The sequence below is a fragment of the Nycticebus coucang genome, chromosome 3 (genome assembly GCF_027406575.1).
Source record: "Nycticebus coucang isolate mNycCou1 chromosome 3, mNycCou1.pri, whole genome shotgun sequence".
In the NCBI taxonomy this organism is placed as follows: Eukaryota; Metazoa; Chordata; class Mammalia; order Primates; family Lorisidae; genus Nycticebus; species Nycticebus coucang.
Window position 1 is genome coordinate 121,735,431 of NC_069782.1, and position 11,296 is coordinate 121,746,726.

Consider the following 11,296-nt stretch of genomic DNA (forward strand, 5'->3'; position numbering starts at 1 on the left):
GCTGAGAGACCTCTTTATTTTTACTTTTTTTTTTTTTGAGATACAGTCTCACTTCATCGCCTTCAGAGTTCTGTAGCATCATAGCTCACAGCAACCTCAAACTTTTGAGCTCAAGTGATCCTCTTGCCTCAGCCTCCGGAGTAGCTGGAACTACAGGTGCCCGCCACAGCACCAGGCTATATTTTAAGAGATGGAGTCTCGCTTTTGCTCAGGCTGGTCTCGAACCCGTGATCTCAGGCAATCTATCCGCCTAGGCCTCCCAGAGTGGTAGGATTACAGGCGTGAGCCACCAGGCCTCGCCTTATTTTTTACTATTTAAGACCTTTATTTATAGGTGCTTGCATTCTCTTAACTTTAAACAAAAAAATCAAGTTGTAAATTTGTTCTTTAAAATCTCAGCTTGACCAGATTAGCAATTTAAAAACCTTTAACGACACATTGAGAAAAAAAAAATCAAAACACGTTTATTATTACCGTAAAAAAAATACATCTTTAGATAAAAGTAATAAATACCCCATGTTGCACAGATAGTGCAAATACTTCTATTTATCTGGTCAACGGGAGAAAAGTAAGTACTTAAGGTCTTCAGCTCTGAGCTTCTGTTCGTTTCTTACCGCTGGAATTTGATACTCATTTCTTCTTGTGGGATGGTGTAGCGATGGTACCCGGCATTTACTCAGCCCCGCCCCGCTCAGCCTCCGGAGCAGGCGAACACTCAGCAGGTGCCCGGCCCTCTTTGGTCACTTCGCCATCCCTGTGGTTGAGGGTTTTCCGGGCGCCTGCGTCGGTAACCCAAGTTCCGGCGGCGCCACGCCGAGGCGGCCGCAGACCTCGGGTCTGGCCTCTCTTCACCTTACTATCTTCCCCGCGTCCTCTCCAGGCTGTCTTCCGCGAGGACGGCCCCTGCGGGGAAGGGATCGCGGACTGCAGTGCACACCCCGCTTCTCCCCTCCACCTCTGCTCCTGCGCGCCCGGCGTCCGCACCCTCCACTCCCTCTCCCGGCTCTGGGAGTTGGAACACCAGCCTGCGCCCCTGGGGACTGAGTGCGGGGTGGGGTGCGGAGCTCCCTCTGGCTCCCCACTGTCACCGCCCCTGCAATTCTGCTGGTAACTGCGTGGGGAACCCCTGCGACCTGGATGGCATCCACAATGGCTACGATCTGCCGCAGATTCAGTCCCTTGAGCTGGAACTCCATCAGGGCCATGACGTTTGCACCTTTTTCTCCTTCAACAGCCTGGAACTCCACAGTCGCTCCATCTTCCTGGGGTCATTCCTTATGACCTGGTATACAGATAAATCTTCCTTAGTGTCATTCTCGCTGATGAAACCATGTCCCATTTTTTACACTGAACCATCTTACTGTTCGTCATGACAACCTTGGCCAACCTTGTCCCTGTGTGGGCACCACCAATGTGCCCAGGGCCAACTGCTCCCTGCCCCCTGCGCCGATGCGCGGCGTGGTGCGCACGGAGGGCTCCGCCTGGCAGCGCTGCGGCGATGGTGACTGGGCCCCACCGGCCGCGGGGCTGCGCAGGGGTTCGCGCTCCCTCCCAGCACCGCTGGATGGAACTGCTCAGACCTCTCGAGGCTACCGCAGGAACTGTCTGAGAGATGATTCAGTTAACAGAGATGGCTCCTAAATGAGAAAAGATGCCTCCACCTCCCTCCTATCAAGAGAAAATTAAAAATCCATTTGAGACACTATTTTTTATCTATCAAATGTGCAAAAAAATTCGAAAGTTTAACAAGATACTGGGTTGGGTATGGCTGTGTAGAGACAGGCATTTTTATGCCTTATGGCTGTGTGTAAATTGGTGTGCAGGACAATACGACATTGTCAAAATTAAAAATGTATGTGCATTTTGACTCAGCAGTTCCAATTCTAGGGATTTATTTTAAACTCTTCTTGCACTTGAGCGGAGCAACGTAGCTACAAGATAGTTTGCTGCCCCAGTTTATGTAGTTACAAGAGGATGGATTCTACCCAAATGTGGGTAAAGGAATTATGATACATTCATAATGAAATACTATGCAGCTGTAAAAAGAATGAAGAACTCTTTACATACCGATATAAAAATATTAATAAAAGGAAAAAGTCAAAATGTAGAGCAGCGCTCCTGTTACCGCTAGTGAAAAATAGGGAGTGGGGAAACCCACATATTTGTTTATGCCTAGAAAAACTTTCTGAAAAGATACATAAGAAAACTGATTATCTACAGGAGGTTTGAGAATTGAGAAGATGGAGGTTGGGAGTTGGAAGGAAAATCTTCACTGTTACCAATTGTACTTTTTTCTTTCTTTTTTTGAGACAGAGTCTCCTTCTGTTGCCCTGGATAGAGTGCTATGGCATCGTAGCTCACAGCAACCTCAAATTCTTAGGCTCAAGAGAACCTTTTGCCTCAGCATTCCAAGTATAGCTGGGATTGCAGGTGCCCAGACAGAACACCTGGCTAATTCATCTATTTTTGGTAGAGACAGGGTCTCACTTTTGCTCAGGCTGGTCTCAAACGCCTGACCTCAAGCAATCCACCTGCCTCAGCCTCCCAAAGTGCTAGGATTAGAGGCATGAGCCACAACAGCCGGCTATACATTTTTCTTAACCATGTAGATACATTGTCTTTTAAGTAATTAAGAATTAAATGTTCCAAAAGACTTCCAACTTGGGTCTTCCCCTTTTCCAGAAGCTCTGGTACTTTTACTCCTTCTGTATTCCTTTCTGTCTAATAAAATCCTATCTCACCACTGGAAAAAAAAAAAAGAATTAAATTTTCCCATTGAGATGAGTACTGAAAATCAGACAAAACTTTCTTTCTTTTGAAGATGACAACAAACTGCATGACAATAATTTCTCCTTTCTAAAGACTGATGTATTATTTTTTGAGAAATAATTTTTCATCTCCCTTGAGTAGATCTTCCACATGGGTCCATTGTTAAGCAAAATGGGATGTGAAATGTTATATCAAAAATCAATCTTTTAGGCTCAGTGCCCATAGCTCAGTAGTTACAGCACCGGCCACATACACTGAGGCTGGCAGGTTCAAACCCAGCCAATGATTAAGTGCAACAAAAAACAACAATGACAACTGCACCAAAAAAATAGCTGGGCATTGTGGTGGGCACCTGTGGTCCCAGATACTTGGGAGGCTGAGGCAAGAGAATCGCTTGAGCCCAAGAGTTTCAGGTTGCTGTGAACTGTGACACCATGACACTCTACCAAGGGCAAGAAAGTGAGACCCAATCTCAAAAAAAAAAAAAAATCTTTATTAGGGGCGGCACCTGTAGCTCAGTGGGTAGGGCGCCGGCCACATATACTGAGGCTGGCAGGTTCGAACCTAGCCCAGGCCAGCCAAACAACAATGACAATTGCAACAACAAAATAGCTGGGCATTGTGGCAGGCGCCTGTAGTCTGGCTACTTGGGAGGCTGAGGCAAGAGAATTGCTTAAGCCGAAGAGTTGGAGGTTGCTGTGAGCTGTGATGTCACAGCACTCTACTGAGGATGACATAGTGAGACAATGTCTCAAAAAAAAAATCAATCTTTTAGGAAGCAAATTCAGTTCAATAGCATTTATTGAATACTTACTACAACTACAACTGTATACTTTTCAATGGTGAATGTTATGTTATGTTAATTATATCTCAATAAAAATTTTAAAAGAGAATGGGAAGAGAGAAAGTGGAGAAATGAACTCTTCTGATGAGCATTGTGGAAAGGAGCGGAAAAGGAAGGCTATCAGGAGGAGAAGGTGGGTTAAGCTTTTTTGTTATTCAAGATGGAATGTGGGTGTGTGTGTAGTTTTATTAAAAAGGAAAAAAATTCAAACTGGGCACAGTGGCTCATGCCTGTAATCCTGGCACTCTGGGAGGCTGAGGTGGGAGGTCAGAAATTCCAGACCAGCCTAAGCAAAGTGAGACCACATCTCTACTAAAAACAGAAAAATTAGCTGGAGGCTGGGTGCAGTGGCTCATAACTGTAATCCTAGCACTCTGGGAGGCTGAGGCTGTCCAAACTTCTGTACTAATAATGTTGCCTTGCTGGTGAAATTTTTCTATTTCCTCCCCCACATCCTCCCATGTGGAGAGATTTAACTGATTGCAAGACTCAGGAGAAAACCAGTAACAACATTCTGGCACTCTGGGAGGCTGACGCAGGTTTGCTCCAGGATTGCTGGAGCTCAGGAGTTTGAGACCAACCTGAGCAAGAGCGAGACCCCATTGCTAAAAAATAGCCAGGTATTGTGGTGGGCATCTGTAGTCCCAGCTACTGGGGAGGCTGAGGCAGGACATTGCTTGACCCCAGGAATTTGACTCTAGGGGTCTACTAGCCCCTTTGGACCCCTGAGGAGAGAGGCCAATCAAGCAGATGTGGGCACATCCTGTTTGCCTTAAGGTTATTATGTTCCTTGTTTCTCAAGAAACAGGCGGTGCCTGTAGTTCAGTCGTACGGCACCAGCCACATACCCTGAGGCTGGCGGTCAAGCCTGGCCTGGTACTCAACATGTGTATCAATGGACTTAAGGGGATCAGCCTGGGCTGGAAATATAAATTCGGGAGTGATCGTAATATAGACAATAGGTCATCTGCTAGATGGGGAGGGGAGTCTGGGTGAGTTCACTTGCGGAACGAAGACCAAGAACAGAAATCCAAGCACTGAGTCCTGGGCTTCTTCAACACTGAGAACAAGAGGTTGAAGAGATGAAGAAGATCCAATCCGGGAATGAGCAACCAGCGAGGCAGGGAGGAGAATCGTAAGTGTGGTGCTCCAAAAGCCAACCGAAGAAATGTTTCAAGAATGGTGAAGCCAAAACGCGACTCTGCCCAGGACCCGGGAGGCTCCCGAGACGGTAGCCGCTTCTGCAGGCACCGGTGGGGGAGGGGAGAACCAGGCTGTGCCACCGCGGACGCGCACCATCGCTCCGGCTTTTCCCCGCTCCGGGTCTCCTCGACCTTTCCTGAGAACTGCAACCCGGCTTGGGGTGAAGAAAGACTCAAGAGCAGATGCTTGAACTGAACTTTATTTCGTGGGGTTTACTTCTTTGACAGACCCTTTAGCGCAGGGCTCTCCTTCCCTTCCTCCCCTCTCCCTCCGCCGCTAGTACCAATCCAACTCTTTCCTCTTCGTTTTTCCTCCTTTTCTCTTTTCTCTCCCGGTCGCCGCTACCCCCGCGTCCTTCCCCTACGTCGCCGCCCGGGGCGCCGAGCCAGACTATGGGTCCCAGGTGGGTGCTGAGTGGCGGCAGCAGCGCGGACGGCCGGTCACAGGGCGCACTGCAGCGGGGATGGAGGGGCTCAGTTGCCTGGTGGTTTTTCTTGACATGGCTTCTGCGGGTGCAGCGAGCAGCGTCCCCGCCGTCTCCGCCTCTTCCGCCGCCGCCGCCGCCACCGCTCCGCCCGCAGGCTGCGGCTAGAGGCCCAGACCCCGCCCGAGAGTCGGTCCGTGAGTCGGGGTCTCCGCGGGGACAGGGAGGGGATTTCCCCGTCACCCACCCCGCCCCGGCTGCCTCGATTCCAACCCCTGCCCCCTTGGGAAACCAACTAACGACCCCACCCTAAACAGTCCAAAGTCTGGAAACATGCTCTGTTCAACTCGAGAGATCCGGGAACTTAATTGCTTTTTTGGGGGTGGGTGGGCTTACTTTAAAAAGTAATATTAACACAACTGTTTTCTTTTTTTCCCACTGATCCTTCCCATTTACCCTCTCCCGCCTACTCTATCCGGGCGGGAATTGTTTCCACGATGAAATGAGTGAAAAACTGAGTGATCCTGTGTCTCCCGTGGTGCGAGTGAGTCGCTGCCGCTGAAGGCAAGGGGTGGGGGTGGGACTTGGGGGGTGGTAGGCAGGTGGTCCCGGGCGCTGCCTGGGATTTGGGAGAAGAACTCGCCACCTTTGCCTCAGCAATGCTCACAAGAAGATAAATCGCATTCACCACCATCTTGAACCGGGGCAAAGGGAAGGCTCCCTTGGGGAATGTAAGATTTAGTTGCAGTGCTGGGGGTGTTGAGAACCCGGGCATTAATTAGGGCCAACCACAGAGCCGGAATAATTATTAATACCATATCATATACCCCCTTTTCCTCTGCCATCATGATTCTCCCTGGCAGCTGCGTTAGCAGCCGCCTGAGGGCGAAAATGTGGGTGATGGGGAAGTTGGTAATGACTGTGCTGTTTTTTCTCACGGCTCCTTTGGACAACAGCTGCCCACCCCCGGTATACACTGTAGTTGATTGCAGGGAAATCCTATACCTCTCCCCTTCCTTCTCTACCGAATTTGCACTTTTCTCTTTGTTCGCCACCAAGTGTAATCAATAACAGGCACTGACAATGCATAGCAATAGTGAAATCTGAAATAACTAAGAATTAGGTACTACGGCCATGGATCTGGCTGGGTAAAATCCAATTGTATATTTCAGTTTCATTTGCCTACCCTGTTTTGGTATTTTGTTTTGTTTTATTTTTTGTATTTGGGAAAACAGGATCACACTTTACCCCTCCCTGTTCTTTTTCTTAATCCCTTTTCTAAAAGGGGGAAAAATCCAAATGGATTTGAGGATTGGACTGGTGTCAGCTGTGTTTTATTGCACACCTAAATCCTGATTATAGGCTTTTGATTTCCCCCCAAAGCCTTTATTTTGGCAGTTAAGCCAAATGTGTTTTCCAAAAAGTTAGTTCAGATATTTTCTCCTCTTTCTTTTTTTCCTTCCTTCCCTTCCTTTTTCCCATCTGACCCCAAACATTATTGTCCAAAACATGACTGGACAGCAGCTTTTGTTTCTTGACCCTGTGATGTGACAGTCTGCTGATAGTGCCAGGGGGTGCAGTTTTTGGGTTACAGCTGTGACTTTAGCTATTCAGTCATATTAGCAGGGAAAAAAATGACTTGTTTCTGTTGTACTTGAGTCTTAAGAAAAAGTGCCCATAGTTTAGTGACAATTTCCAAAGGCTTTAGTACCACCTGTATTTCAAAATGGGGGACCCAAACTCCCGGAAGAAACAAGCTCTGAACAGACTACATGTTCAGCTTAGAAAGAGAAAAGAATCTCTAGCTGACCAGTTTGACTTCAAGATGTATATTGCCGGGTGGTGCCTGTGGCTCAGTGAGTAGGGTGCCGGCCCTATATGCCGGTGGCGGGTTCAAACCCAGCCCCGGCCAAACTGCAACAAAAAAAATAGCGGGGCATTGTGGCAGGCGCCTGTAGTCCCAGCTGCTCGGGAGGCTGAGACAGGAGAATCGCGGAAGCCCAAGAGCTGGAGGTTGCTGTGAGCTCTGATGCCACCACACTCTACCAAGGGCGGCAAAATGAAACTCTGTCTCTACAAAAAAAAAAAAAAGTAGATAAATAAAAAAAAGATGTATATTGCCTTTGTATTCAAGGAGAAGAAAAAGTCAGCGCTTTTTGAAGTGTCTGAGGTTATACCAGTCATGACAAATAATTATGAAGAAAATATCCTGAAAGGTGTGCGAGATTCCAGCTATTCCTTGAAAAGTTCCATAGAGCTTTTACAGAAGGATGTGGTACAGCTCCATGCTCCTCAATACCAGTCTATGAGAAGGGATGTAACTGGCTGTATTCAGGAGATGGATTTCATTCTTTGGCCTCGGAATGATATTGAAAAAATTGTCTGTCTCCTGTTTTCTAGGTGGAAGGAATCTGATGAGCCTTTTAGGGCTGTTCAGGCCAAATTTGAGTTTCATCAGGGTGACTATGAAAAAACAGTTCCTGCATGTACTGAGCCGAAAGGACAAGACTGGAATTGTTGTCAACAATCTGAACCAGTCAGTGTTTCTCTTCATTGACAGCACTTGCACACTCCAAAAAACAAAGCTGCAATCTTCAAGTTATGCAGCATCTGCCTCTATCTGCCACAGGAACAAGTCACCCACTGGGCAGTTGGCACCATAGAGGATCACCTCCGGCCTTATATGCCAGAATAGAGTGCTGACCAGCAAAATGGAGAAGATCAGAGGGTGCAGCAGCAATTTTTTTCTTATTTTTCTTACCACTTTATTCTTTCAGTTTTAAAAAAGTGGACTCATGCACAGAACACTATGCATTTTGAAACTTGTTCATCTTGGATTTATTTTTTTTTAATCATTTGTATCTCAGAACTTAAAAAAAGAATTAGATGTCTTCTGCATGGACTGTGTGAAAGAAGATGCTTTGCATACTTGCTGCACTGCATCAGCATCTTACTAAAAATGTGAAATCAAAGGACTGTTGTACACTGATATGCTTAAATGTATTCGAAAGCACAAGGTGATACTCATTTTTGATGGTCTTCCCATTAATGCTGGGAATTTTGCCTCTTTGACATCTGTCATCAGTATTTAGAGGGTGAGAAGGGAATATAACAGGTATAAATAAATTTTTAAAAACTTTATAGCTTTGCTATAATCACCGTTGTTCCACAGCACTGTCAGATTCATTCTAATAACCAGAAGTGGTTGTTTAAGAAAAAAGGAAAATACAACCATGGGAAAGAAATCTTAAATGAAAAAAACATCTCACTGTAGGCATTCTTGCCTCATATTTTACTGGTACTCATATTTCCTGGTACTCATAAATACCAGATCTCTTTCCCCAAGTTGCCGTTGTAAAAGAGTATTCTGCTGAGTGTGGGTGCAGTTGGGCACATTGAAGCAGATCTGGAGTCTGAAGTAGCTAAGGCAGCTATAAAACTGAGAAATAACATTCATAGCTGCAGAAACCATGATAGGTAGAGGACTTTCCCTTTTGGTTTTTTTTTTTGGGGTTTTAAAGAGAAGAGATTTTAATTACAAAAAAAAATTCCAGTGAATTGTGCAGAAATAATGGTTTCTACACTATCTTAAAGAAAAACTTAGGGGTTTTTAGTAGAAAAGTTTAAAAAAGTTGGAATCTTAAATTGTAAAAATAGCCATTGTCAAAGTTCTAAAAGGAGAACTCATTTTGCGCAATGAACATAAAGACTACTGTATAGTTGTTGTTTTTTTTTTTCCTTTTAAATGAAGAAAAGCTTTGCTTAAGGGTTGCATACTTTTATTGGAGTAAATCTGAATGATCCTACTCCTTTGGAGTAAAACTATTGCTTACCAGTTTCCAGTTGTATTTAGCTTCTGGTTGGAATTTGAAAAATGAAAACCTAAATAAAATAGGTAAAAGTTCCCTAACTATTCAGGTGAATACACACACACACACACACACACAAAAAGAATGGTGAAGCTGTAACTTTATTGAATGCTTTATGTCAATTGAGGGCAGGAAATTGACCACTCAATTTAGCAATGAGGTTGTTGGGACTGCAGGTGCCTGCAGAAACCCTGGGAGAGAGGTGGGTGTCGAAAAAGTCACTCTGAACAGTGTGCATGACCAAACCCCACCCAAACAGAGAAAGGACCTCCGGGGACGAGATGAGAAGGACTTCTTTCTTTCCCAGCTTCCAGTGTGGGCATTGGCATTGGCATCAGTCTTTTTGCCGCACAGGTGAACGAGAGCTCAGTGGGCTTCTACAACACTGAGAGGTTCACCAAAAGGATTCTATTTTATTTTTTTTGGCAGAGTCTCACTTTGTCACCCTCGGTAGACTGCTGTGGCATTACAGCTCACAGCAACCTCAAACTCCTGGGCTCAAGCAATTGTCTTGCTTCAGCCTCCCAAGTAGCTGGGACTACAGGCACACACACCCCCTCCTGGCCCCCACAATGCTCTGCTATTTTTTTGTTGTTGCAGTTGTAATTGTTGTTTGGCAGGCCCAGGCTGTGTTCAAACCTGCCAGCCCTGGTGTATGTGGCCAGCTCTCTAACCGCTGAGCCCCCAAAAGATTCCTTTTTAAAAAACACCCACACACATAAGATAAAATTGATAGAGTTAAATGGAGGGACCTGCCCAAAAAGACCAACTTTCCCAAATAGAACCAATCCACCCAGGAAGAAATGAATGCGTGGAAGCCCCACCCAGGAAAGAGGGACTGTGCCAATCCCCACAGTCCAGGGGTCTGGGGTCAGCACCCTTTAAATTCTGACCCTTAAATTCCCATCCACCTTAATCCATGTGCCGACTTCCTTCTCGAACTCAGCTCACCCACATTCAGGTGAGAATAAAGGCCTATGTTGCCCACACAGAACCTGGACTGTGTTTCCTTTCATTCACATTTCAGAATAATCTTTTATTTTTGGCCTTTGACCTCTCATTTGGTGCCAAGAACCTGGGACAGGGAGAAGCCCCCTTGCGGGGGCCTTCCCATTTATTTCTGACCATTTCTTTACAACTATCCATACAGAGTTGACTCACTCACTTCTCAAGCATGTATAAGACTTAAACATTCAGTTTCCTGTTTCTGACAATATAGGAGGCATGTCCCTGACATCCCATTGCCTCCCCAAGTCAGTATTTCCCCTCCATCCCTGCTCTGTGCTATAATACCCTTCCTTTTCCCAGTCACATAGAGCAGGTGTCTGAAAGGTTGCGTTTATGCTCCCTTTATAATGCACCTATGTCCTAGGTTTCAGTTTCCAAGTACGCAGAGGAATGCTTTTGCTATATCCAGTCAACATGGCAGGATTCAACAGCAGCATTGACTAGGCTTTCTAAATCATAGGATCATATTGACTGTCACCTCAGTAAGGGCTGGGACAGTACTAAACATGAGTATACGCCCAAAAGGATGCCTTCAGTCCTCAGTATCTCCATCAGCTCCATCAGCTGAGCCAAAACTGGACATACTTCCTGAAGCTGAGAGCACCCTGGCTGTCATAACTCTCCAGAGGAGCAGGATAGACCTCCAGGCTTAACTTGCTCTGCCTTGCGGTGCTGCATACAAGGTTCTCCAGGACAGCCGAGGAGGTGGGATTCCCGTGGAAATTGAAGGTTGTGAGCCAGTAGCAGCAGCTCAGGCCAGGCATGGTGACATCAAGGTGAGAGTCTATGATCCCACAGTCCTCTAGGAGGAGGGACTGGACTGTGGCTGCCGATTACTCTAGCATTAGTCTCTAGCTCGGGACTGAAACTGGTCTGATGCCTCTCAGATGCAGCTCCTTTAGCTGACTCATGCTCGACCAGCAGGACAGGTTCTGCCAATCTGATGTGCATAGCAGGCTGGCAGTCATTAAGAGGGTCTTCAAGGGGTCTTGAGGCATCTAACCACCTGGTGAAGACGGCCTTGGAGGCAGGAGGCAGAGTATATATAAAGCTTCGGGAGGCCGTCCAGTTGAGGAACTGAGAGATGAATGGGCGACACACCGCTCCTCCTCCTTTGGGAAAGTGCAGGCAGACACACAAATGTTGAAGAGAACCAGTTTGCCAACATCACTAATCTGG

The 11,296-nt window shown here is 46.4% G+C and overlaps 1 pseudogene across 1 annotated transcript; it reads left to right on the forward strand.

Annotated features, from left to right (window-relative positions):
- Positions 1-6,317: 6,317 nt before the first annotated feature.
- Positions 6,318-9,115, forward strand: LOC128580623 (uncharacterized protein C6orf62 homolog; annotated as a pseudogene). The gene has a single exon (XR_008378706.1). The product of XR_008378706.1 is annotated as an uncharacterized protein C6orf62 homolog (transcript).
- The last annotated feature ends 2,181 nt before the right edge of the window (positions 9,116-11,296 follow it).